At 45.1% G+C, this 26,318-nt stretch overlaps 1 protein-coding gene across 5 annotated transcripts in view; it reads left to right on the forward strand.

The window, feature by feature from the left end:
* Positions 1-26,318, forward strand: part of GPR39 (G protein-coupled receptor 39) — a 262,173-nt gene that overhangs the window by 220,549 nt on the left and 15,306 nt on the right. The gene's annotated exons all lie outside the window — the stretch shown is intronic.

Here is a 26,318-nt window from a genome sequence, read left to right on the forward strand (position 1 = left end):
AGACAACAGCTGTGAGCAAAATTCCCCCAGTGCTGGTCCTGTTGACTTATGTTTCAAAGGAGAACAATTTCAACATAGAGCTGTACTTTCCCTTGAGCTGCTGAGGCAATAAAATGGCTGTAAGCTGCAGAAACTCTTTCAATATGGCACATATTAAACCTTTCAGAGGTAGTGCTTTGATTTTTAATTTTACGCTCTTGGCAGGCAATCAGAGTATTTAATAGTATGGAGGCCAGAGGGAGAATGTTTCAAAACAGTGAGGATCTTATCATCGTGTGCAATTAATGAATAATTATTAAAACCCAGAAATAGCTGGAAGAGAAGGCAAGAGGTAGCAGAGCAATTCTCTGGTTTGGGGCCTCTAATGAAACCTCCAGAGAGGAGAAATATGATATACAGTTTCATGCAGTTATATCTTCCACTTTTCCCCCACTGGAAGATCAGTGATTTAAGGAGAGAAAAAAAAAAATGCCCATCCCTTAAAAAGAAAAGGTCATTGGCTGACAGGGATGCATTTGTTCAGTTTGATTTTCAGCATCTGCAGTGTCATTACACTTAAAATAATATAATAACAACAACAGTGATGACAATGTAAAGCCTGATGCTTGAAATCAATTCCAAAGAGAGTGGGCAGCAGAGACAGGGCTTGTCCGAGCCACCAGTCAGAACAGTTCGATTGTTGAACAAATTCATTGCATGTGCCACACATCCCCAGCTGTCCTAGAGAGAGGCCCACACACACGTCTTCTGATCACACACATCCCCTGGTTGCTATCATTTCCAGACCCAATTTTGTCAGCTCCTGGCTGTCAGGCTCTCTCCTCTGTAGGTCTCCATCCCACTGTTTCCTTTTTGACTCAGCTCTAGAAAACCCTGTCATCTGTCAAATGGCTGTTTATAGTTCAAACACCGGCCTGCTGAGTGGGCCTGTCACCGGCTGGCATTCGGCCTCGCGGGCCATCGCTAAGTAGGTACTGCTGGGCTGACTGCCGCTCCTGCACATCCCTGCATCCCGAGAAACAGAGCAGTGGGCGCGAGGACTAGGAGACCCACAGACCGTGCAGGTGTTCATTTCTCAGCCACATGGGCATCTGGGGTCGGCTCACCTTTAAGCAACCGTTAGTTCCCTCCTGCTGTTAAGCTGGGCCATGCCGAAGGCGAGCAGGTGAAATCCACCAGCGCTTATGATGGCGTTTTCCTGGCATGCAGTTGCTCATTACTGAGGGCCTCGTGCAGGGCTGTGTTTTCATGATTGATCTCTCTCTCAGTGGTGTTTCAGGAGGCCAGCCAGCATCCTAGGGGCCAAACTGATCTTCAAAATAAATAAATAGGTGGATAAACAAGTAAAAAAATAGAAGTGGTGGTGCTGTTGTTGGAGAGTGGCTAGAGATGTTTTCCATTGTGTGTCATTGTACTAAGGCGCCTGGGATGTTTTCTTTGAAATTCAGCTGTGGGAGTGGGAGGCATATGACAGCAGAGGATAGATTTGAGGTACCCAGGCCATGGGATCCTTAGGTCACATGTGTTGTACTCAGCTCAGATAGTAGGTGTGAAGTTGGAAGGGAGGAGGTAGATTTGGCTTTTCCTCTTTATTGCCTGTACCCCCTGCCCCTCTAGTCAGGCCAGGCACTTTCCCTGATCACAATACCAAGAGCTGCTCTTTACTGGGCACTCACTGCGTGCCAAGCTTTGTGCCGTGTGCTTTGTGTGTGTTAGCTCATAGAAAACTTGGGGAAGGATGGCATTAGCTCAGTTGTTACAGATGGGAAAACTTAAAGGGATGAAGTCACTTGTATGCAGGGATGCAACTGGATTTGATACATCAGTTCAGTTCAGTTGCTCAGTCGTGTCCGACTTTTTTGACTTCCTTAACTGTAGCACCCCAGGCTTCCCTGTCCATCACCAACTCCTGGAGCTTGCTCAAACTCATGTCCATCAAGTTGGTGATGCCATCCAACCATCTCATCCTCTGTCATCACCTTCTCGTCCTGCATTTACTGCCATATCATGGGTTGTCATTGTTGTTCAGTCGCTCAGTCATGTCGAACTCTTTGCAACCCCATGGACGCAGCACACCAGACTTCCCTGTCCACCATCCCCTGGAGCTTGCTCAAACTCATGTCCATTGAGTGCATGATGCCATCCAACCATCTCATCCTCTGTTTCCCCCTCTCTTCCTGCCTTCAATCTTTCCCAGAATCAGGGTCTTTTCCAATGAGTCAGCTCTTCCTGTCAAGTGGCCAAAGTGTTGGAGTTCCAGCTTTAGCATCAGTCCTTCAATGAATATTCAGGACTGATTTCTTTTAGGATTGACTGGTTGGATCTCCTTACAGTCCAAGGGACTCTCAAGAGTCTTCTCCAACACCACAGTTTGAAAGCATCAATTCTTCAGTCCTCAGCCTTCTTTGTGGTCCAACTCTCACATCTATATATGACTGCTAGAAAAACCGTAGCTTTGACCATACAGACCTTTGTCAGCAAAGTAATGTCTCTGCTTTTTAATATGCTCTCTAAGTTGGTCATAGCTTTTCTTGCAAGGAGCAGGCATCTTTTCATTTCATGGCTACAGTCACCATCTGGAGTGATTTTGGAGCCCCCAAAAATAAAGGCTCTCACTGTTTCCATTGTTTCCTCATCTATTTGCCATGAAGTGATGGGGCTGGATGCCATGATCTTTGTTTTTTGAATGTTGAGTTTTAATCCAACTTTTTCACTCTCCTCTTTCACTTTCATCAAGAGGCTCCTTAGTTATTTGCTTTCTGCCATAAGGGTGGTATCATCTGCATATCTGAGGTTATTGATATTTCTCCTGGCAGTCTTGACTCCAGCTTGTGCTTCATCCAGCCCAGCGTTTCTCATGATGTACTCTGTCTATAAGTTAAATAAGCAGGGTGACAAAATATAGCCTTGACATACTCCATTCCCAATTTGGAACCAGTCTGTTGTTTCATAACTGGTTCTAACTGTTGCTTCTTGACCTGCATACAGGTTTCTCAGAAGGTAGGTCAGGTGGCCTGGTATTCCCATCTCTTTCAGAATTTTCCATAGTTGGTTGTGATCCACACAGTCAAAGATTTTGGCATAGTCAATAAAGCAGAAGTAGATGTTTTCTGGAATTCTCTTTCATTTTCTATGGTCCAACGGCTGTTGTCAGTTTGATCTCTGGTTCCTCTGCCTTTTCTAAATCCAGCTTGAACATCTAGAAGTTCATGGTTTGTGTACTGTTGAAGCCTGGCTTGGATTTGGTACCTAGGTCTAGCATAGTTTATAAACTGCCCCTTGCAGCCTCTCTCCGGCAGTGGGAGCCCCTGGTGCCCTGAATGCCAGAGTCCTTGAGCCCTCTCAGTGAGTTCAGCTCCTCATCCCCTGTCAGAAGTACTGCAGTGCCTCCTACTGGGGCCCCATCACTACTGTCTGCCAAGATACCCTCTGTTCTTGCTCTGCCACTGACACACTCAGGTCTGTTGGGTTCCAGTCCTCCCTTCCTACCGCCCTGACAGGAGGAAGGCTGTGCGTTTCAGCCTGGTCTTAGGAGCACTTCGTTTGTGTCCTTGTTCTGGAGTCTCTCTCCAGAGTCACCTCTGGCTATACTAGCTAGCTTGACCTTCCAGCTCTTTAATTTAGTGCAAGTCCTGATTACTTGTTCTGTGATGCTGCACCCTTTCCCCTTACTCTGCCTTCATCTCCACTTCTACTGCACAGATGTTCATTTCTGGGCCATGTGGGCGTCTGGGGTCAGCTCACCTTTAAGCAGCCATTAGCTCCCTCTGCTGCTAAGCTGGGCCGTTCTGGAGGTGAGCAGGTGGAATCCATTAGCACTTGTGATGGCATTTTCCTGGCATGCGATTGCTCATTACGGAGGGCCTTGTGCAGGGCTGGTATCTGCTTGTCCACACATCTAGGCTTGGTTTAAACACCCCTTTCCAGGAAAGCCTTTCCTGATTTTGGAAGACTCTATTAGCGATTCTATCATAACTCATTGCCTTTCTGGTAACGATCTGATTATCAGCCTCCCCTAGTCTTACTGGCCTGTTGAATAAATGGGAATACTTCCCCTTGTGGTGACAGACCCTCTGGCAGGTCCATATAGGGACTAAATGCTTATCTGCTCCTTGTGGTTTGTTTTGTTCTTTTGTTCAGTGGCTAACTGGTCCATAACAGACTTGGCTTCAATATCAAGCTGTCAAATCACCCAAGTGTTCAAGACATAGTCATCATGAAGGAACGTTTTGGATCAATTAAGATAACGTTAATGGCTATAACAACTCCAAAATGTATCATGTATGGTGTCTTGATAGAAGTTTATTTTTCACTAATGAAAAATCTGAAGTAGATGTTCTTGTCAGGAGGCATCCCCAAATGATGACTCATAAATCCAGAATCCTTCCTTGGGGCTCTGGCATAATCCAGTCAACGCATGGCTCCTAAGGTGCTGAGTTCATCTGAATCAGAGGACAGAAGGAGGAAGATAGTGGTGGGTTTAGTATAAGTAGTGCATGCGTGCTAAGTCACTTCAGTCGTGTCTGACTCTGTGCCCCTATTGCCTGCCAGGCAATAGTCCAGCCTGGACTGCTGCCTGCCTGGCTCATCTGTCCATGGAATTTCCCAGGCAAGAATACTGGAGTGGGTTGCCATTTCCTTCTCTAGGGGATCTTCCCAGACCAGGGATTGAACCCACATTTCTTACATCTCCTACACTGGCAGCAGGGAGGTTCTTTATCACTAGCACCGCCTGGGAAGCCCAGTAGGACTGGTAGGTGTGGGAAACTTCTGGGGCCAGTACTGGAGGAGATGCAGTCACTTCTGCTTTCATGGCATTGACTAGATCACATGGCCATACCTGTTCTCCAGGGAGGCTGAGAAATGTGGCTCCCTGTGGGCAGGTAGCCAGTCTGTGCCACACTATTTATTTTACCATAGCACAGTCTGTGGGATCTTGAAGCACTCAGCTTCCTATGTTCCACATCTGGGCAAAGTGCCCCGTCTTAATTCCTTAAAGGAGAACACGGTGCAGGAAAATCTGTCGCTTCCAGCTTGCTTCACTACTGGCTGCATCCCCTGATTTTTCTTTGTTCACAACCTAAAAGGCTGCAGAAGGACTGTCTTCTAGATTTATTAGAGCTCTTTGCTTGGCTGTCAGATTCCCAACCATGCCAGGGAGTGAAGATGGATGGCCAAGTTGGCAAGTTGAGAGTTAACTCTGGTAAAGCACTCTTTCCCGTTGCTATCTTCTGAAAACAGTCTATCACTTGATTTAGTTGTTTAACTTAAATGGCAGAGCAAGTGAAAGTTTAGGTGAGATATCAGTAAGCCCCAGAACACTGGGGAGAGACTAAGCCATTTACATATCTTGACTTAGTTAAGCTTTTCCATCCAACTCTTGGTTGTTATGAACAATTTTCTTCCATGAAATTGTTCCAAAAGCTGCTTGAAGATCTAGTATACCGATTTGTAAAAACAGGCATTTCCTTCAAGACATGGCTCAAAGCATACCTTCTCTAAGAAACATTATCTAATAAAGCCTTTCTACCCTCAGAACACCCAGGCTCCTTGTGGCCTCAAGCACATGGTGCCTGAGTTATTGAAATTGAACTTGCATTCGTTCTAAGTAATGTCCTTCCTTGGGCATCTACAAGTAGCAAGTATCTTATATTGCTTTTCCCCAGAGGCAGTTAGTGAAGTGTTTGAGGCATCACATTTATCATGCTGAATCAACTGATACCCCATGACCCAAACTGAGCTTCTCATCTACATACCATACTTATATTGCAGAATTGCCAGCCTGAAGGCACACTGAATTCAGCATCTCCCTTTGCCCAGAAGCTGATTCTGCTTGTGATTGCTCCAGCATCTCTCTCCATCCACCCAGTGTTGCAGTGCCCTGTACTGACTTTCCTAAATCACCATGGACAAGCTCTAGCCTGAGCTTTAAAAAATCAAGCCAGACAGTTTTTTTGCTCCAGGAAGCAAGACCTAAACCTCATTTGCACTTTCCTTAGCATCCCTTCCTTCCTAGAGTTGAATTACTCTTTGCTCTCTCTCTAGCTCCTTTGATCCTCACACCAGTCCTGGTTGGTTTGTTCTTTGCTAACATGAGAGATGCATTTTTAATTTCCTGCCCTGTGGTTTTTGTTTTTGTTTTATATCAAAACAAAATATAGTTTCTGTTCTAATCAGTTCCTGCAAGGAAATCATTGCTTTCTCCAGGACATGAGGGTTCTCTTCTATGCTTGCTTCTAAAAGCTATCTTTTGCATTTAGATCTGTAACTCTTCTGGAATTGATTTTTGTGTACGTTTTCAGATTAGGCACAAGATTTATTTTTGCCATTTGGAGATCATCAAAAATGTATTGAAAACTCCATTCTTCACCCACTTCTTCAAAATAGCACTTTGTTATAAATCAGGTGACCATTTATGTGTAAGTGTATTTCTGGATCCTCTTTTCTGTTTTGTGGGCTAGTTTGTCTGTCTTCCTGCTACAGTCACGTGGTCTTAAGTATCAAAACTTTATAATAAGTCATGATATCTTATAGTATAAGTCACTTATCTTTGCTCCTCATCTTCAAGATTATGTTGACTAATCTTAGCCCTTTGGATTTCTGTATAAGTTTTAGAATCAGCTTGTAAATGTCTACAAAACATCTGCAGGGATTTTGATTGATCTTAAATTGATTTGAAGGGAATTTATATTGTATAACCTTGAGTTTCCTAATCTATGAATATGGCGTAGGCCTTTGTATTTAGGCTTTCTATAATTTCTCTCATTAATGTTTTATAATTTTTAGTGTGTGGTCTTGCTGAATTTTTTAAGATTTATTCCTAAGTATTGATTTTTTTAAAAAATTGCTATTGCAGATTATCCATCTAAAAATTGACTTTATATCCAGGGACTTTGCAAAATTCACTTATTAATTTGAATGGTTTCCCTGTAGAAGCTTTTGGGTTTTTTGTATATAGTCATGTAGTCTGTGAATGAGAGTTTTGTTTCTTCACTTCCTGTATTTTTCTTATCTTGTTGCATTTGCTACCTGCTCCAGCTTTGTCACATTCCAGATAGACACTTGTGCAAGGGTAACAAACATGTCTGTAAAACTTTTAAAGAACTCTTTTATTGTGTGAGATTTTCTAGGTGCTACTGTACCTACCCAGTAGGGTGGGTACCTATCTGCATTTTGCTTAGGTAAAGACTCATGCCCCCTTCATACATCAGCTTAAACTCCTCTTTCAGAAAATTTCACTGATCTCTCTGAGATCGGATGGAGAAAGTGGAAATTGCCTGTCATCTGAGGTAATTAAAAACAACCCTAGGACATAAGCTGAAATTGCTTATCTATGTGTTTGTCTTCTCTGTTGAACCTCAAAGGCAGAGACTCTCTAGTGTTCATTACTGTATCACCATCACTTTGCACAGGGCGTGGCATATCATAAGCACTGCATAAATGTTAGTTTATCATCATCCTTGTTCTTATCCTAATCCTTGCTCTCTTCCTCCCATCCTTATCTAGATACAGAAGCGTGGCCCTCATCAGTATCAGGGTCCACTGAAGTCACTGAGTTACTTATCTTTCACACTAGCCTGTGATGTCCTTAAGGTCAAACATCTCATCTTTTATATTTGTATCCCCAGTGTTTCACACAGTGCCTGCCTCTTAATAGACACCTAACAAAGGTAACGAGTGAAGTGTTCTTGCTGTATGGAACAGGTCCCTGCGGAATGACATTAGTAGTAACTCAATGTGGGCTTCCCAGATGGCGCTAGTGGTAAAGAACCTGCCTGCCAATAGAGGAAACTAAGAGATGTGGGTTCGATCTCTCGGTTGGGAAGATCCCCTGCTGGAGGGTATGGCAACCCATTGCATTATTCTTGCCTGGAGATTCCCTGGATACTGACAAACCTGGTGGGCTACAGTCCATGGGGTTGCAAAGTGTCAGACATGAGCGAAGCAACTTAGCATGCCCGCAAGCACACACAGAAACTTACGGTACCTGTGCTGCAGAATTATAAGCCGAAACTGATGCCTTAGTTCAGTGTGTGAATTTCCCTTTGTCCAGAAGCTCCTTTTGCTGTCAATTCTTCCTAATCTCTCTTCATCCATCTGAAGTCACAGTGTCCAGTGTAGCTTTCTTAAATCATTGTCTTAAGCCCCAGCTCCAGAAAATCCAGGATAGATACTTTTCTTGTTCTAAGAATCAAGACCACTTACCTTAATTTATAAAAAAAACAAAACAACACAACTTCTTTTGCATTCTTTTGTTTCTAGAATTAAACTTTGCTTTCCATTTTGAAACCTCTTCTTGGACCCACGCATCACTTCCCTTCCTGGATCTCCTCATTTTCCCCTTTCCCCACTCCAGCCCTGTTGTTTTGCTGTTTCAAAACTTGAGTGCCTTCTTAAGTCCTCAGGTATCCTCAGATATCATGGGTTTAATTTTATCTTCAGGAACCTGGAAAGAGCTTGGGAAAAATATGTTTTTCATGATTTGTCATCAGGAACTGTGATAACTCAGCCATGAGCTCACAACTCAGAGACCTACACTGCTCACATTTGAAAGCTGAATGAAATTCTGCACAGCACTTCCCCAGAATACCTCATCTCCCACAGGCAAGTGACTTTCCTTCCTTCAGTCACCTGGAGGCCTTCCCCTTCTTTGGTGCTATCTTCAACTTGTATGCCTTTCTTGAAGGCATCATTACATATTTCCTTCCCATCTGAAAACTCAGGTCCATCACAATGAGATATAAGTCAGGTGGCGGGGCAGCTCCTAACAGAGCCTACTTTATTAAAGAGCAATCCTGGGTTGTGTTAATGCCAGCTGACCAGAGAATTGCAGGGAGGCAGGTAAGGCCAATTAACCAGTCAGATCTGGCCCTTGTAGATGCCAGCTGTTGCTCTAGGCCTGGTAAGTCCCTATTTGTAACTGCACTTCCTACTCCAAATAAGCACATCTGCCCAGCTAGGGCAGGAGTCAGTTGCTTGTATCTCCCCCAAACAGTATCTCTGTATAATTCAAATCTAGCTGCTAAGAGATTCATTTCTAAGCCACCGTTATTGGCCTGAACCAAGACTAGAGTAAGGTAAGTGAGGCAGCTAGGATGGAAAATGGAAGGAGGCACTCACTCTCTGATGCTGACTCTGCATTCGCCTGGTTCTGAGAGCCAGTGCCTCCTTATATTTTGTGCCCTAGGCACCTTCCTTGTCTCATCCTAGCCCCAGCCTGGATCCTTTAACACATCAAATTATCATGGTGGGATTCACAGAAATTGAGAAAGCCCTCTGCCTTCCAAACCCTTTTCTAGGATCTTTCTACTGAACCCTGGTTTTGTCAGTCCATGTCCGCTGCTCCCCCACTTCTAGCCAGGGAAGAGTCACTATTTGTTGAGAGTTTGGTATAGGTTGAGTTCTGAGCTAGGTCTGCCCTCAATTATTATTTATCATTCTTGCAATAAGCCTATGAGATTTGTGGTGTTATTACAGTTTGCAGATGAGAAAATGAGCAAGAAGTTGTTGTTCTTGGCCCAACCAGAAAGGGGGCAGACCCAGGATTTGGCCCAGACATGCTCTACTCCCCAGCATTCTGTTCTCATCCAGCATCCTTACAGCCAAGGGGGCGTCTGTCACCACATGGTAAAGCCATTGAGGTTTGCAGTGGCAGGGTTTGAGTGTAGAAGAAGGCGAGGGGAAGAGAGAACTTGGGGACCCAAGAAAGGAGTACAGAGAGGAGATTTTGGAGGGAAGGCCAAGGGAAAGGAAGGTCAGAGAAGTCCCACCCCCACTTTACCTTAGCATAAGCCAGAGAGGTTGGCGATGGACTAGGCTAGCCTCCATGGGTTCCTTTGGCAGGGCCAGCCTTCCCTATGCCAAGTGACCCTGGCCTACCCCTCCCCTCCACCTGCAGCATCCTTGCTGTATAGTTAAAGCTGGGCAGGTGCTCTGATATTTGTAGCAGGGTCTGGACCAGGGAATGAGTATCCTCTTGACTTTGCTCAACGAAATGTCACTCTCTATAGCTCAGTCCCTGGCTCCTGTCCTCCTCTCCTGGACTCCTCTTCCTTTTCAACCAGCAAAATCCTACTTCTTCCTCAAAGCCCATTGGGAGTATATCATCTTCTCTAAGAAACTTTTTTCAGCTTTTCACTTTCCCCCTGACCTTCTGAAGAATGCAGTGGTTCTCTCTGGCCATGGGTCTTCATTATTCTCTGTTTTTAGGATCCCCTATGGTAGGGTTGTCTGTCTCTAAATGCAAGTCAGTTTTTGATCCAGTACCAGCTCCTTGAGGGGAGAGACTGGGTTTCTTCACTGCTTCTCTGCAGCATTTCAGTTCTCAGTTCAGTTCAGTTCAGTCGCTCAGTCGTGTCCGACTCTTTGCAACACCATGAATTGCAGCACACCAGGCCTCCCTGTCCATCAGCAACTCCTGGAGTTCACTCAAACTCATGTCCATCGAGTCAGTGATGCCATCCAGCCATCTCATCCTCTGTCGTCCCCTTCTCCTCCTGCCCCCAATCCCCCCAGCATCAGTCTTTTCCAGTGAGTCAACTCTTCGCAGGAGGTGGCCAAAGTACTAGAGTTTCAGCTTTAGCATCATTCCTTCCAAAGAATACCCAGGACTGATCTCCTTTAGAATGGACTGGTTGGATCTCCTTGCAGTCCAAGGGACTCTCAAGAGTCTTCTCCAACACCACAGTTCAAAAGCATCAATTCTTCGGCACTCAGCTTTCTTCACAGTCCAACTCTCACATCCATACATGACCACAGGAAAAACCATAGCCTTGACTAGACAGACCTCTGTTGCCAAAGTAATGTCTCTGCTTTTCAGTATGCTATCTAGGTTGGTCATAACTTCCCTTCCAAGGAGTAAGCGTCTTTTAATTTCATGGCTGCAATCATTTCAGTTCTACCATACATCAATCTAGAATTTCTTTTTACCATCTTCTCAGAGAATATTCTATTTTTCCCAGTGAGGTTGCTCTAAAAAATAAAGCACATAGGAGTATAGAAAGTTAAAACTGAGGTTCCCTTCTCCTCTCCTAATTCTTCTATTATTGGTGTCTACTGTTGAGTCTCATGCCTCTTCTTCCAGAGGCTTCTCTGTACAAACACAAATTCACACCCATCCACAGACACATTTCTTTGATTTTTTTTTTCTAATAGCGCAAACTCTTGTTTTGTGGATTCCTTTCTTCTACTTCACAGTGCAGTGTAGTCTTGGGTCCATTTCATGAATACAGAATTGTCTCATTTGTTTAGCAGCCATGTGTGGATGTACCATAATTATTAAGAATCCTCTGTTGCTGGATATTTGGGTTGTAAGATTTTTTTCTGGCAGCAAAATTTCTTTTACTAAAGTACTTGCAAAAAAAAAAAATAAAGTACTTGCACATTTGAGTAAGTATTTTTGTGGCTTAGAATTCCTAAAGATCTCTTCCTAGAGATGGAGTTCCTGGGAAATAGTGTATGCCTTTGGATTTAGAGGATATTACAAAGTGGCCTCCGAGGGAAGTTGAATAGATTTTCTCTTTCAACAGTGAATGGAAGTGAATTCTCCCCATTTTCATACTCCAGTTCAGTTCAGTCGCTCAGTCATGTCCGACTCTTTGAGACGCCATGAACCACAGCATACCAGGCCTCCCTATCCATCACCAACTCCCGGAGTCCACCCAAACCCATGTCCATTGAGTTGGTGATGCCATCCAGCCATCTCATCCTCTGTCATCCCCTTCTCTTCTTGCCCTCAATCTTTCCCAGCATCAGGGTCTTTTCAAATGAGTCAGCTCTTCGCATCAGGTGGCCAAAGTATTGGAGTTTCAGCTTCAACATCAGTCCTTCCAATGAATACCCAGGACTGATCTCCTTTAGGATGGACTGGTTGGATCTCCTTGCAGTCCAAGGGACTCTCAAGAGTCTTCTCCAACACCACAGTTCAAAAGCATCAATTCTTCGGTGCTCAGCTTTCTTCACAGTCCAACTCTCACATCCATACATGACCACTGGAAAAACCATAGCCTTGACTAGATGGACCTTTGTTAACAAAGTAATGTCTCTGCTTTTTAATATGTTGTCTAGGTTGGTCATAACTTCCCTTCCAAGGAGTAAGCATCTTTTAATTTCATGGCCGCAATCACCATCTGCAGTGATTTTGGAGCCCAGAAAAATAAAGTCAGCCACTGTTTCCACTGTTTCCCCATCTATTTGCTATTTTCATACTGGAACCTCACTAATGCTATATATTACCAACCTTTCAAACCATTGTGAAGGGCAAAAATGAGATTTAATTATTGTTCTGATCTTTTATATATATATATATATATATAAATAGATAGATAGGTAAAGTTCCATTAGTTTTTGGTATATTTACTGCCATTAATTTTGCCTATTTGTGTCATTTGTCCACCTTACTTTTGTACTACTGCTATTTTCCTATTGATTTCTAAGAGTTATTTTTACACTGGGTATTGGCCTTCCCCAGTGGCTCAGCAGTAAAGACCGCCTGCCATGCAGGAGATGCGAGACATGTGTATTCAGTCCCCTGGTTGGGAAGATCCCTTGGAAGAGCAAATGACAACCCACTCCAGTATTCTTTATCTAGAGAATCCCATGGTCAGAGGAGCCCATCAGGCTACAGTCCATAGGGTTGCAATGAGTCCAACATGACTGAGCAACTGAACACACTCACACATATTGGGTGTTGTTCGCCAGATGTATAGGAGATATTTTCCCAGTTTATCTTTTCACTTGTTGTTTAGGTTGTTATTATTACTTTTAAAGAAAGCTTTATCTAACTGAAGACTTTCTAAAACTTCTTATTTTCTCTACGGTAAAACATGAGCATAAGCTTTGAAATTCAGCATGAGTTCAAACCCAGGCCACACAACTTTTTCTGTGGACAAGGCCAAGACTTAACCTCTCTCAGCCCTGGGGTTCTCATCTGTTCTTAGAAGCAGTGCTGGGAATACATCAGACAAAAGCACTGAGTGAGCATTGACACAAATGGATGGAATTAACAAAGAACCACCTCTGGAAGTAGGAAGCTGGAAGTAGGCTCTCTCCGGTTTGATGCTGCCCCACCCCCCTCTAATACCTACTATGGTTCTTTCCTCAAATTCTCTTCCTTGTTCAGGAGTGGGGGTTGGTTCCCCTGCAATGTGTCCCTACCTCTCTCACCCTGGAAAAATCCGGGTGAGCAGATTTTGGCTGTCTCCTCCTTGAATAATCAGAAAGGTGGAAAAAGAAGGCATTCCTTAAGTTAAATGTCTGTTCCACCAGCCAGGCCATGTGGCCACCTGACAAAAGTCACGCAGCATTCTCCCACTCAACATCACTGAAACTTACTAAGCCTCATCATTTCAGTCTTAGATCAATTTGCTAGATTTTCATTTCGTGTTCAAGTTGTTCATTCCCTCTTTCACACGGGCTAGTAATTTCAGGGCCTGTATTACAATTTCGAGATGTTGCCTTAGCAGCATTACAAAACGTTAAAGTACATTTAAGCCTTGAATTGTCACTTAAGATTATTGCAGGAAATTAGGACTTTCTGGATCATAAATGTGACAATAGATTGAGAACACAGCTTCTATTATGGCTAAATGGGGACAAAGAGAAAAAAAAGTGTTAAGTACAATATAGCTACTTCTTGTATGGATGCCTGCTGTGTGGAGGCTGCTGCTGGAGGATGGGCTGAGGGGGCTGGTCCAGGCGAGGAACTTGGGAGGGGGACTGCACCATCCCCAAGCCAGGGGCACAGAGAGCACCCTCCCTACCTGAGAAGCATACTGGGAGGGCTATGGGGGTTGGGGGCACAGACTCTGGGCATGTCTGGATTTTCTGATCATCCCCACCCAACTCCGTCCTCTTCTATCTTTATCTTTAGCATCACCCTCGCCCAGCCTTTCATTGTGTTTAATGGCCAGCTTCACTTAATGCCAGGCTGTCTGCCCACACCACTGAGGTCCTCATGGAACTGTGGGCTTCTAGAAGGTGGAGGGAGGTCAAGGGCACTAACAGCCCCTGGACCAGTAAGTGGCGGTTTAGGGGGCCCTGTCCTATGTGTCTCTTTGATTTGGGGTAGAAATCAGCTAAGAGTGCCCACCAAGCTTCCCAGAAGTCTGCAAGTGTTACAGCCAGAGGGCACCCCATTTGTGGTGATGCAGCCACCCACTCTCCAGAGTGCCCCCTGCAGGTGGTGGCTGCAGTATCCACGGTCCCTTGGGAAATGGCTATATTTGCATCTGTGATGTGATAAGCTGGCTACTGAGCCCCACCATGTACTTTTCTGGGGTGCTGGGTTTCCAGTGTGGGTTCTGCAGCCCAGCAGACATTCTCCTGAACCTGAGGTCAACTCAACCACACAGTAAGCCACCTTGGGGCACACACACAGACCATCTCCTATACAGGGCTCAGCACCTCCTTGCAACAGGATCGGGTTCTGTGTTTCCTCAGCAGCCAGCCACAGTGGCAGCATTTTCAGGCATTGGGCAGGATGGCTGAAAAAGCCAGTGAAAGTTCGGGCAAGCAGGAGTCCTGTCTCTGCAGCAGGCCGCTTCTGTGCTTGGCTGTAGTGAGAGTCTCTAGGCCTCCGCACCTCCAAGCTCCATCCCAGCAGGGAACTGACCCCCTGGCTTCCAGCCTCCAATGGCTGAACCCTTGTAGCAGGCAGCATTAGCCCCATTTTACAGATGAGGCATAGAGAGCTCAAGGAAACAGGACAGAGGTAGAAGAGCTCAGTGTGGGCCTCAGGGCTCTGTCCCTTTAGGTGTCCCAGATGCTCAATCACCTGAGCATGCAGTGTCCCGCACACCCCATCTTGTTCCCATGTGAGACCGGGAGCCCTTAAGAATGGCTGGTGCCTTTCCTGGTGGGCTGGGAGGGAGGAGGCACACTTCTCTACCCTCTGTGCACGCAATCTATGGCTGCCTTGTCATCACATAATTCCCCTGGCATCCTTGTCCTCTGGTCCCTCCACTGTCTGATCATAAGATGCTCTGGGCCCCATCATTAATCTCTACTTGGGCCAGAGGCCCATGGCCCTCATGGCACAGGGTTCGGGTCAGGCAGTGCCTGGCACCAGTGTGTTTTGACTGAATAAATGTCTGGATCATTCCTTGTCATTTCAGCCCCTGTTTAGATTTAGACGGGCACTTCACCCCCATCATCAGCTTGACTGTGTCCTGCTGCCTAGTTGAGTTCATGTATCCCTTTAGGGCAGGGACAAGTTCTGCTCGATAAGCACAACTCTGTTGGAGATAGTATCAGGGCTGGGGTGCTGCTCAAGGCCCTTCTGAGCTAGCCATGGTCTCGTTCTGGTCCTTAGAAACCCTTGAGCTCTTGGTGCCTGGGGGAGCAGTTGTCCAGCTGGAGATTTCTCAGGGGTTTCCCAGGTACTTGGGAGTAAGTGGCCTGCTGTTATGTGCAGGACCCCTCCCCTGACATCACCAGTTCCTTCCTGAGCCCCAGAGTCCCAGCTCCAACACAGTTGGTCTCATGATATTGGCAGTAGGGCCTCAGATGGCACAATCATGACAGGGACATTCTGGGGAGGGGCAGGGCCACCGCTACCCACTCAAGCACTTCCTCCCACCTTCCCCACTCCCACCTTCCCCCCTTACTCCATTGCGTTTCCTGCGTTGGTGAAGCTCAGAGGCCCTACTGTCTCCAGGTTCTCTGCAAACACTGTACCCCCATTGCCCCTATCTCACCTCTTGGTGAAGCTCTGAGCTCCTCCTTTTCCCACTGGATGGGATCAGTTCCTCTACTCCAGACAGGGAAGGCCCAGACTGGGTTGGGAGAGGTGAGGGTTCCTACTTCCACCTGAAATCTTCCCTGCCCACCCTCCCATGTCTCTTGGGAACAAGTTTTCTTCCCTTGCCCACACCCAGAGATGTCTCCTCACCCCTTTCCTTTCTCTCTTTCTTCCTCTGTTACCAGTGGGTCCTATTTAATTCCTCATACCACAGGTTTTGCATTTTTGATATGTCCACTCTCCATGGCAACCGAGAAAGGCTACTGTGCCTCTCTTCCTCTTCAGTGGGTTTCCTTTGGCCACAGCTCTCATGTGGCCAGAGCCCAGCACCCCAGCTCCTCTCTGAGCTGCCCCTGGAAGCATTCCAAGTTCCTACCTCATGTCCAGAGCTGGCTGGCTGAGCTGGTCCCTGAGCTCAGGTGAATTCCCTTAGCTCATTACCGAAGTGTCTTTCAAAAAGCAGGTTAACAGAGTAAGAAAGTTGTCATTGGCATGGCTGCAAATGTCCATGACTTAGAGCTGACAGCTCCCTGTGCCAGGGTCCAGAGCTGTCAGCACCCAAGGTCTGAACAGACAGACAGAGACGGTCAGCCATCTGACCATTGTGATTGTGATGAGCGCTGCTTTATTTTGTTTTCTAATTGAGTCACTCAAAGGAGGCTGTTTGCCATCACCGCTGCCAGCTCATTGTGAGACACCCAGTGCTGGAAGGGTCTCTTTTCACCTTCCATCCTGTGCACATGACCCATCTCCTCTAACGCTTGCTAGGTCACTATTTTGAGATACACATTGGGGCAGTTGGAGTATGGCAGAAGGGGTGAGGATGGTGGAGGCAGAGAGACCCAGGATCAAAGCCTGGCCCAGCCCATCTAGCTGACGTTTTTAGACAGGTCAGTGCTTTCTGTCTATTACGTGGATTGAATGACACCCAGCTTCCAAGGTTACCATGAGGACTGAATTTGTAAAGCCCCAAACTGGGTCTTGGACAGGTCAGTCGGTCTTCGTCTTTTGGCTCCCTCATTTGAAATAACAAAATGACTTGTTTGTTTCCAACCTACCCATCTGAGATGCTAGTGTTAGAGAAGTCCCATCACAGAGGTCAGGCTGAAGATGGAAAGAAGATGCATGGAAGGGGCTGGTCGTTTATATCACAGTGCCCAGCGTAAAAGGAGAGAATAGTGAGGATAGCTAAGTTAGTTTGTTAGGGCTGCCGTAACAAAATACCACCAACTGTATGGCTTAAACAATAGCTTATTTTCTCATGGTTCTGGGGAGCAGAAGTCCAAGATCAAGAGGACAGCAGGTTTGGTGTCTTCTGAAGCCTCTGTTCCTGGCTTGCAGATGGCAGCCTTCTCACTGTGTCCTCCTGTGGTCATCCCTCTGTGTTGTATGTGGCCTAATTTCCTCTTATAAAGATACCTGGTCATTGGATTAGGGCCCACTGTCATCACTATCTCTTTAAAGACTGTCCCCAAATACAAACAGTCACATTCTGTGTTATTAGAGTCAATCAGTTTGGTAGCTGAGTCATGTCCAGCTCTTTGCAACCCCATGGATTGCAGCACGCCAGGCTTCCCTGTCCTTCACCAACTCCTGGAGCTTGCTCAAACTCATATCCATTGAGTCGATGATGTCATCCAACCATCTCATCCTCTGTCTTCCTCTTCTCCTCCTGTCTTCAATCTTTCCCAGCATCAGGGTCTTTTCAAATGAGTCAGTTCTTTGCATCAGGTGGCCAAAGTATTGGAGCTTCAGCTTCAGCCTCAGTCCTTCTGATGAATATTCAGAACTGATTTCCTTTAGGATGGACTGGTTGGATCTCCTTGCAGTCCAAGGGACTCTCAAGAGTCTTCTCCAACACCACAGTTAAGCATCAATTCTTCGGCACTCAGCCTTCTTCACAGTCCAACTCTCACATCCATACATGACCACAGGAAAAACCATAGCCTTGACTAGACGAACCTTTGTTGGCAAAGTAATATCTCTGCTTTTTAATATGCTGTCTAGGTTGCTCATAGCTTTTCTTCCAAGGAGCAAGTGTCTTTTAATTTCATGGCTATGGTCACCATCTGCAGTGATTTTGGAGGCCCCCCAAATAAAATCTCTCACTGTTTCCATTGTTTCTCCATCTATTTGCCATGAATTGATGGGACTGGATGCCATAATCTTAGTTTTTTGAATGTTGAGTTTTAAGCCAACTTTTTCACTCTCCACTTTCACTTTCATCAAGAGGCTCTTTAGTTTTTCTTCACTTTCTACTTTTCTACCATAAGTGAAGGGTGGTGTCACCTGCGTATCTGAGGTTATTGATATTTCTCCCTGCAATCTTGATTCCAGCTTGTGCTTCTTCCAGCCCAGCGTTTCTCATGATGTACTCTGCATATAAGTTAAATAAGCAGGGTGACAATATATAGCCTTGATGTACTCCTTTCCCAATTTGGAACCAGCCTGTTTTCCCATATCCAGTTCTAACTGTTGCTTCTTGACCTGCATACAGATTTCTCAGGAGGTAGGTCAGGCGGTCTGGTATTCCCATCTCTTGAAGAATTTTCCACAGTTTGTTGTGTTCTACACAATCAAAGGGGCTTCCTTTGTAGCTCAGTCAGTAAAGTATCTGCCTGAAATGCAGGAGACCAGGGTTCGATCCCTGGGTTGGGAAGATCCCCTAGAGAAGGACATAGCAGCCCACTCCAGTATTCTTGCTTGGGAAATTCCATGGACAGAGGAGCCTGGCAGGCTACAGTCCATGGGGTCACAAGAGTCTGACATGACTTACCAAATAAACTACCACCACCACCATATAAAGGCTTTGGTGTAGTCAATAAAGCAGAAATAGATGTTTTTCTGGAACTCCCTTGCTTTTTTGATGATTCAGCAGATGTTGGCAATTTGATCTCTGGTTCCTCTGCCTTTTCTAAATTCAGTTTGAGTATCTGGAAGTTCACGGTTCACATACTGTTGAAACCTGGCTTGGAGAATTTTAAGCATTAATTTGCTAGTGTATGAAATGAGTGCAATTGTGCAGTAGTTTGAACATTTTTTGTCATTGTCTTTCTTTGGGATTGGAATGAAAACTGATCTTTTCCAGGACTGTGGCCACTGCTGAGTTTTCCAAATTTGCTGGCATATTGAGTGCAGCACTTTAACAGCATCATATTTTAGGATTTGAATTATTGGGGTAGAACTTCAATATTTGAATTTTTGCAGAGACACAATTCAGCCCATAACAGGGTGTGACATTTATCATACTTGCTGGAATACTTTTTAAAAAGTATTTTTGGACTTTTTATTGAAGTCTTATAAATTTGCAGTTTGAACGCATTCACAGAACTCAGGAAAGAGAGCATCACCAGTACCCCCACAGCTCCTTTGTGCTCCCTTGTGCTGATCCCCCAAGGATAACCAGTATCCTGACTTTGAACACCATACCCTTGCTTTCCTGTTTTATTTAAAATTTTTAATTAATTTGGTTTTGGCTGTGCTGGATCTTGGTTGTTGTCCGCAGGCTATCTCTGGCTGCAGACAGCAGGAGCTACTCTCTAGCTGTGGTGTACAGGCTTCTCATTTTGTTTCAGACCACAGGTTCTAGGCACTTGGGCTTCAGTAACCGTGGCACATGGGCTTAGTTGCCCCTTGGCATGTGGAATCTTCCCAGATGGGATTGAACCTGTATCCCCTGCATTGGCAGGCGGATTCTTAACCACTGGACCACCAGGGAGGTCCTTGCTTTCCTTTTCTTGTGCTTTGTATATGCAAAATCATAGAACATTTAATCATCTGTGTCTGCCTTCTTCACTCAGCATTATGTTTGTGAGATTCACCCATGTTGCTGGGTGTAGTTTATTCTGCAAATTCCTCCTGCTTCATGTAGTCTCTGATATCCCACTGTGCACATATTCTATTCATCTACATTTTTTAACCACTGATGAGCTTTTGCATGGTTTTCAAATAGAAAAGTTGCTATGAACATTTTAATCCATGCCTTTAGGTGGACGTGTCTTATGTATTTCTGTTGGCATTTACCCGGGAGTAGATCTGCTGGGGCAGGGGACATGCAAATGTACAGCTTTAGTGGAGATTGCTAAATAGTTTTCCAAAATAGTTGTGGCAGCTGACATACCACCAGCGGTGTGTGGGCCTTCCAGTTGCTCCATATCCTTTCCTATCCATGTTTTATTTTCCCATCATGTCCTTTTCCTTTAGCCATTCTCTTCAGTATGTGGTTGTATCTAACTGGGGCTTTAATTTGCATTTCCCTGAAGATTATGATGTGGAATATCTTTGAATTTGTTTGCTGGCCATTTGGATAGTCTACCTTGTGAAGTTCCTGCTCAAGTCATTTGCTCATTTTTTTTTTCTTTTCCCTACTGGATTATCTGCCTATATCTTGTTGTTTTGTAGGAATGCTTTCTTTGTTCTCTATGAGTCCCTTGCTGATGCTGGAACAATTTTGATGATAAAAGAGGGGGGAGTCTATAAATAAGCTGGGACAAATCTTGTAAACCAAGATCATCCTCAGTAAATTGGGCAAACTCAAATGGTCAACACAGTGTGTTCCAGTTTTAAGAAGATTTTAAAAGGCAAACCAGAAGGCATCAAGGGCTCATATAAGAAGGAAGAGGAAAAAGAGTCATGTTTGTAAGTACATGGCTTTGTAGGGGACTCAGTTTCCTCTCTTCCTGTGTCTTTCTGAAAAAAGTTCACCTTCAGAGCCCAGTATTGGAATGAATTTTTATTCCCATGTGGGGCTGATTCAGCAGTCAGCTTTCTCTTGGTCCATGATCTGCCTTAGGTTGATTAGACTTCTGACATTTTATGATCCTCTTAGTCCAACCTCTAATTCTATTAATGAAGAAACAGATTTTTAAAAATTTATTTAACTGCACTGAGTTTTAGTTGCAGCACATGTGATTTTTCATCTTTCTTGCAGCATGTGGGATCTTTAGTTGCAGCCTGCACACTCATAGTTGCAGCCTGTGGGATCTAGCTCCCTGATTAGGGACCAAACCCAGGCCCCCTGTATTGGGGGATTAGAGTCTTAGCCAGTGGAGCAGCAGGAAAGTCCCTGAAGAAACAAATTTTTTACTGGTTAGATGACAGATCCAAGGTCACACAGATGGTGAGTGCAGAGCTGGGGCTAGAATACCAGGCTGCAGGACTTTCTTGGTAAGCACTGAATATTTTAATCAACCCATATACCTTTGATTGGGTGCAAGGTCATTGCAAGGCATTGATAGCTGCGGAAATCTTGAGGGGTGAGGGGAAGGCCTGGAGTCAGAGGTTCTGCCATTGATGGTGCTGGGCTCAGCTGTCATCCTGTTTTCTTATTGGTCAAATAATAGGGCTCCACTGGAACACGTCCTCAGTATTCCTCAACTCTCAATTCTACATCCCAAAATACTTTGCATAAAGGAAGAGAAAGGATAGCTGGTTTGTTTGTTTGTTTTGGTAACAGGAAATGAATACTTAAGTGTAGATTTCCTATGAAAGGTAAGTATTGGATTGCTTTAGTCAATAAAGAGAAAAGAGAGAAATCAAGCTTTGCATAGTTAAAGTCCTAGTGATGAGTGGTAGAAAGCAGCCACTAGTCCTCTCACTGTCTTTTACTTCAGATGGGCGAAAGGAGGCATTCTGGTTATACCTGAAAGACTGAGTGATGTTACCTTAGGAGACTGAAGAATCACCTCTGTAGGTCACAAAATTAAAGAGACTTACATAATTGGGATTGTTATGACTTGAAGAGAAAACCATATTCAAACTGGCTTAAGCAAAAAGAAGTAAAAAAAAGTATTTTTTAGTTCATGTAATTGAAAAAATCCATGGGTAGGTGTTATTTCAGGTCTGGTTGGATCCAGTTTCAAATAATGTTAGAAATCCTTGCCCATCTCTCTCGCTCTGTCTTTGCTTTGCTTTCCTTTGCATCGGCATCAGTTTCAGGGAAGGCTTTCCCATGTAGGGGCAGTCATAACCGCAGGCTTGCAGGTTTCTGTTTACCTGGCTGGGCAACACACTCAGACTATTGCTTTCCCAGTGGTTCCAGCAAGTATCCCAAGGCTGGGTCTGATTGGCCTGACTGGGTCCTGTGTCCATCACTGAATGGGCCACTGTGACTCTGACTGCCCACTCCTTCAGCAACTATCCACTTTTGGGGACTAAGAGTAGAGCTTCAAGGACTGAGTCAGGGACAGTGGTTCCCCAAAGGACCATTGGAGTGCTCTTCTTGAAGGAAGGGGGAATTAATTCTAGGCATATACCAAAACTGATATGCACTTTACCACCTGTGATATTGTGATTTATAATAAGAAATATATATGTGGTCTTTGCCCCCGTTTCTGGCACAGGGCTCTTAAAACCTTTGGAATTGCCTAAGTGAGGAGCCTAATGGAGATGTCTTTTTTTATGTGAACGAGGTGACTTTTGGAGGCACCTCTGGATGGGGCTAGTTGCCTGGAGAACCAACAATGTGGTTATAGGGTTAGACTTTTCAGTCCCACTCTGGACCTCCAGGGAGGGGAGAGGGCAGGTTGGAGATTGTGTTCGGTTATCAATGGCTAATAATTTAATCAATCACACTTGCATAAGACAGCCTCCATAAAAACCTCAAAGTATGGGATTTGCAGTGTTTCCCAAGGGGTGAACATGTCCCAGTTGGTGACCACTTGGAGATTTGGAGAGAATGGTGCCCCAGAGAGAGAAGGAAAGCTCCGCAGGGTCCTTTCCCCATGTTTGCCCTGTGCATCTCTTTCTCTGGCTGTTCCTGAGTTAAATCTTTTCATGATGAAGGGGCAATCTAGTAAGTAAAGTATTTCTCTGATTTCTGTTTTAGTTGCCTTAGCGATTTAATCAAACCCAAGGTAAAGGTTTTTGGAACCTCAGATCTATAGCTAGTTGGTTGGAAGCATAGGTGATGACCAAAGCCTGCAGCTGGCATCTGAAGTGGGGGAGAGGGGAATAGTTTTGTAGGACAGAGCCCTTACCCTATGGGATCCGATGCTGTTTTCAGGTAAATAGTGTCAGAATTGTGTTTATTTGTAGGACACCCTGCCACAATGTTAGTGCAACCAAAGTGCAGTGGTATGCAGAATCTGTGCTTAAGGCAAGATGGTAGCAGAGAGGCTTCTTTATTTTTCCCTCAAATCCAGGATTCTAGGAAATATAGAGGGAGGGAAATAAAATTTACTATTGAGTAGCAATATGCCAAGTATTGACATACAGGTTCATTGTGTATTACAAATATTACTGTATGCAAGTTTGTGTGCCTGGTACACAGTGAGGCCAAATGATACTCAAGAATAGGAGTTTGGAGCAGAGAAAAGTTCATTGTAGGGCCGTGCAAGGGGAATGAGTGGCTCCTGCTCAAAAAATCCCAAAATCTCTGAGGGGTTTCAGCAAAACCTTTTTAAAGACAAGGTGAGGGAGAAGGGTCACAGGGTGTGTGACCAGCTCCTGCACAATTCTGACTAATTGATGGTGAGGTAACAGGGAAGTGTCATAGGAGTTAACATGATCAGTCCTTAGGGTCCATGTGCAGGCTACGTGCTCATGATCAAGTAAGTAATTTCTTCCATTTGGTGGTGGTTTTTTAGCATTGGTAAAACTCAGGAAATATACATGAGAGACTATGATCTGGGCACTTCAGAGGGGAGCTACAGTAGAGGCTATGGGAAGGGGGACTGTCCCAGGAAGTCCCCATAGGGTCCTACTCAGTGACACAATCATTGCATTTGTTTTTTGTTCAGTCGCTCAGTTGTCTCCAACTCTTTGTGACCCCATGGACTGCAGCACACCAGGCTTCCCTGTCCTTCACCATCTCCCTAAGTTTGCTCAAACTCATGTCCATTGAGTCAATGATGCCATCCAACCATCTCATCCTCTGTTGTCCCCTTCTCCTCCTGCCCTCAATCTTTCCCAGCATTAGGGTCTTTTCCAATAAGTCGGCTCTTCGCATCAGGTGGCCAAAATATTGGAGCTTCAGCATCAGTCCTTCAAATGAATATTCAGGGTTTATTTCCTTTAGGATTGACTGTTTTGATCTCCTTGCTGTCCAAGGGACTCTGAAGAGTCTTCTCCAACACCACAGTTCAAAGGCATCGGTTCTTTGGCACTCAGCCTTTTTTATTGTATAAGGAAGTTATTAATTTCCCAATTTTACTATCAAAGAAAATGATGGCAAGAATGTTAACTACTTGCTTCCTAGGGGCACATTATTGGTGAAAGATCCCAATTCTTAGTCAGCGGGTCCTGACGCTAAAACCACCCTCACACGTATCTGCCTTCTAAACCTGGGCTTCACTCATAAACATCCAGTGAATGGAATCCTTGGCTATGGGAAAGGAGAAAGGGATGTGGCTTGGGTCTTGCTCTTTCTTTGGAGCTGGCCAAATGACCTTGACCTAATCTCTTGTCTGCTGTGAGCCTCCCTTTCCTCAGCTGTAGTTGGGTGGTGTTGGAGCAATCTGTAAGGTGCTCCAAAGCCAAGTGTGACTATCTGTGAAAAAGGGCACCTGCTGTGCTGGGTCTGGGCTAGTCACACTTGGCTTCAATACATCCTAAGGTGGCTCTCAAGTTATCCTTTGAGCTTCTGATCGTGCTCAGTCCCAGCATGCACCACCAGGGCAAGCTGGTCCCCCATGCCCACCCATTCTTCTCCTGGGGCTTTGTTTTTCTTCCCCACCTTAGATGCATCTTGTAGCCTGTATTCTCCCTGACCTGACGCCTGGACCTTGCTCCTGCCCGTGGCTGCCCCTAGTAGAGCCTTGTCCTGGGAAGCACTTCTCCTCCTCCGAGTTCCAGAGTTCCCAGAGCTGATGCGCAGAGGCCTGTCACCCTCTACGTCCTAGCCTGCCTGTCCTGGGTGGGACTACTTGCTCTAAGAGGCTGCTCAGTCTCCTGCAACTTTCTCCATCCTGTCCTAGAGGTGTTGTCGCATCAAACCTGAGAGACCTGCACATTCTAGCTTGACCCCAGGCAGAGCCCTGGCAGGAAAGAGGAGTCCTGTTCCTCACCCATTCAAGGCCAGGGGGCAGCCTTCCTGGGGGAAAGGTGGCTGTCCCACTGCCTGCCTGCTCTTTGTTTCTCCTGGTTCTAGAACAACCCAAAGCCACTGTATTCTTTGTGCATCTGTCTGCAGTGGGCTTGGGAAGGTGGTATCTGATTTGTCTCCTACAAGCCCAAAATTATTTTTGAAGTACTATTATCCTAAACAATGAAGTGATGTGTGTGTATTTATAGATATTAGTGCAGTAGGATTCCAGTTTTTTAGTCAGAAGTTCAAGATGGGACTCTGGTACATTTTTTGATGGAATTAAGCATTTTTTTTTTTTTCTCATACATCCAGTGACCAAGTATTAAGGCCCTACTGTGCTGTACTTGGCATGCGTTGGGACATGGGCTTTGCATCTCCATGTGCTCTCAGTGATCCAGATTTATGTGGAAATTCATAGTTAAATTGGTGTGGTTGAGCTGTCACAGAAGCAAGGACAAGGTCTGGGAAGATTCCTCCTTAGAATGATCAGGGAGCCCTTTGCAGAGGAGAGAATCCTTGAGCAGGTACATTCCAGGAGTTTCCTAGACTCTGTCTTGGGCAAAGACTTGGAATGTGCATGCTTAGTCACTCATTCATGTCTGCCTCTTTGGGACCCCGTGGACTATAGCCCACTAGGCTTCTCTGTCCCTGAAATGTTCCAGGCAAGAATACTGGAGTGGCTTGCTATTTCCTTCTCCAGGGGATCTTCCCATGCTTGTCTCCCTGTGTCAGCTAAACTCTGGGAGAGGGTAGGATTGGTCTCTGGGTTATAAACATGGAGATGTGTGATGAAGGTGATGTAATTGAATTTGTGAACATCTTTGATTAGAAGATCCCAGGTTTTAGGCTTTCTGGCTTCCACTCATTTTCTTTGTAACCTGAACCAAATAGGTTCAGTGTAATGTATGCTAACCTTTTTATCAATAAAGAATAAGGCCAGAGGCCCCCACCCCATCTACCTCACTATATGGTTAGAATATCAGCTCAATAGGTCTTCCCACTTATATTGTTCACCTACCATGTGCTAGATGTTGTGCCAGACACTGCAGATGTAGAATGGGCAAACCCAGTCTCTAATCCCATGGAGCTTTCATGGCTGAGAAGACAGGCATGAAAGACTGTTGTTCCAAGTTAAATATGTCCAAATTACAGAGTGTGGCAAAGAAGCATGGGGTAATGGGAGCTTACAGTATGGGGCTCAAACATGAGGTCTGGGATGATTTCTTGGAGGAAGTGGTCTTTCAGCAGAGGACTGAAAAATGGATAAGAATTTGCATGGTGAAGAGAAGGGAACATGGCTGTATAAGAGCCCGAGGCAGGAGAGAGTTGGCTGGCTCCAGAAAATGAGAAGAGTTGAAGTGTTGGGGAGCAGACACAGCACGCAGGGTACAGGAGAGCCTGAAGGAATAAGTTAAGTCAGATCCTATAGGACTTGTTAGAGATTTGGAACTTTATTATAAGGTTGCAGTTCTTCTAAGGTTTTAATAATAGGCCATTTAAATGTTATAAGCAAGAGGGTGACATGAACTTTTCAACTTAATGAGATGATCCTGG

Source organism: Bos grunniens, chromosome 2 (assembly GCF_055505025.1).
Source record: "Bos grunniens cultivar Pamir isolate PY7600 chromosome 2, Bosgru_T2T1.0, whole genome shotgun sequence".
Classification (NCBI taxonomy): Eukaryota; Metazoa; Chordata; class Mammalia; order Artiodactyla; family Bovidae; genus Bos; species Bos grunniens.